The 2,244-nt window shown below is 45.3% G+C and overlaps 1 non-coding gene across 1 annotated transcript; it reads left to right on the top strand.

The window, feature by feature from the left end:
• TRNAN-GUU lies at window positions 1,392-1,463 on the top strand. The gene has a single exon. It is a non-coding gene; the product is annotated as a tRNA-Asn (tRNA).

Below are 2,244 nucleotides of genomic sequence, written 5' to 3'. Positions count from 1 at the left end.
TCAACCCAACCCGAATGGTAAGAAGAGGGTCAGCCAACCAAACAGCGGTCCACTTTGTACATTTGCTGAGGCAGACCAATCAGGCATTTTAGAAAAGGGAAGGGAACTTTTATCACCGAAGGAGGCTGTAGAAATGAAGGAGGCGGGAAGCTACCGCTTCTAGAATGCAAGCTTATCCTTTACTTTTTTTTATAGCGTACCGCTATTGAAAAAAAAAAGGTTTATGGATGAAGTAATCGGAGTGACAAATGATTACGGTTGCGGAAACCGGAAAAAGTCGTTACCTTTTGAATTGAATCAAAGTAGCGCCGAGTACTTCGACTACAGGGGGGAGGGCAGCTTCTACGACAGCTTCGCGTCCTCGCCGCTTCTTTCTGGCGACTAGCTTCTAAAGTGGGTGGCCTGGTAAGCAAGCTACCTTCAGCATCGGTAAAATCCCTATCCATAATAAATAGGAAAAATGGTGGGGAAGGAGGCCCCCACTTCAATGGAAAGGGGGGAATCGCCGTTTCACAGCCGCTCCTCTACAACAAACTACCTTTCGCCCAACATGATCACGAACGAAGACAGAGAATTGCGTAGATAGAAGGACGAAACCAACCCACTTGTCCTGATCGGAACGATTGAAGAAAGAAAGAGAAGGCCCCTTTCGCTTATCCATTCCGCGGGGCATCGTCGGAGAACAATGTCGGGGACAGGGTGAGAACCTTCCGTTGGTTACGCCCTTTAAGTATTGGTTCTTTCTTAGCTTAGATAGATATGGAGATAGATCCAGATAGAGATCTATATCAATATATCTATCGATAGATAGAAAGATAGATATATATATTGAGAAATGGATATGGATCTGGTTTCAAGATCTATGAACAAGAGAGATCCCTAAATATCCATTTGATAAAAGTCAACAATGGGGCGGAGCCGGCTGAAGGAAGGGCGTTAGAGCTTACTAATAATATAGGGTTTCTTTCATCTTTCAGCTTGATTGGAATCGATTCTATGATTGAATAGCAGAAGTGCTACTTAGTAGTAGAAACTCGGAGAGACAGACAGAGAGGGGACTCAATCATACCTGCTAACTCCTAGGATGATAAGTAGGTCCTTTGTTTTTGACAGGAATAGTTCCAGCCTTTGTAGCCCCTCGGGAGAGTGAGTCTACTTAGCGAACTGGCAGGACGCGGAGATCGATTGATCAATACGAATCTCGAGAGTGGATGGTTGCTCCGTTATATGCATGCGCCCCCTTGTCCCGGAGGCTCTCCGGCCGAGGAGGGGCTTGCTATCGTAACCCTTTCTCCCGGTGTATGTGAAAAAGAGTGACGAACCTTTTTTTGTTCGGTCATAGGTTGGTGTCCAAAGAACGAGAGTCGGCTTCCTTAACTTTAGTCCTTTGTTCCTCAGTAGCTCAGTGGTAGAGCGGTCGGCTGTTAACTGACTGGTCGTAGGTTCAAATCCTACTTGGGGAGAATTTGGAGTTCTTGCTTTTCTGACCTAGCGACCCATGTAATTTGTAGCCTTCCCCTTTGTTTCTAAACTAGCAGAATCGTGGGACATCCAAAGTGGGAAGTTTCTTGTTGGTTTTTTTCTATTTCTTACTCCCTAAGAATTTTTCTTGGAACTTGGTTCGTTCAATTCTTAGGGAGAAGAAGGATCCACTGGGAAGATTTGAGTAGTATCTTCATTAGCCGGAAGGAATTTGTCTCCACTAGCGTCATTCGAAGAACGAACAAAAGGGGGGTTACTGTTTAGGTAGGATAGATGGATGTAGTCCAATGGCTAAAGCTCTGCCTGCTTCTTGTGGACTGAACTCTCTTTAGGTTCCGAGTTGTTTTTGGGTAGGATGGTCGAATTTTTCTTCGCCACTAGTGGCAACGAAGTTCTTGGTAATTAACAAGGGGGAAGGAAGATCTCCACTCATTTCATCCATTCAGTGCCTGCGGTGAGGCGCAACCCACAACAAACAAAGGGGAAAGTTTGCTTGCTGTAGCCCTTTTTTTGTAGACTAGGCTTGATAAGCTAAGCTATTTAAGCTCGAGAAGGGTAGGCTTGCAGCTTCGCCAGAAGCTACTAGGGGGGAGCTGTCGTAGAAGCTTTGCCCTTTGTACAGAGATTGTTATGAACTGACTAAATGACTAGCGGAACGCTAGCTAAGCTAATAAATAGTATAAGTTCCCTTCAATCAAATCAATAAGCTTTTTTTCAGGCCTCCTTCTTAGAACCCATTGAGGGGGGCCTCGGCCCAGGAAG

This window comes from Arachis ipaensis, chromosome B10 (genome assembly GCF_000816755.2).
Source record: "Arachis ipaensis cultivar K30076 chromosome B10, Araip1.1, whole genome shotgun sequence".
NCBI classification, from domain to species: domain Eukaryota; kingdom Viridiplantae; phylum Streptophyta; class Magnoliopsida; order Fabales; family Fabaceae; genus Arachis; species Arachis ipaensis.
The sequence above is the reverse complement of the archived record's forward strand: the minus strand, read 5'-3'. Positions and strand labels throughout refer to the sequence as shown.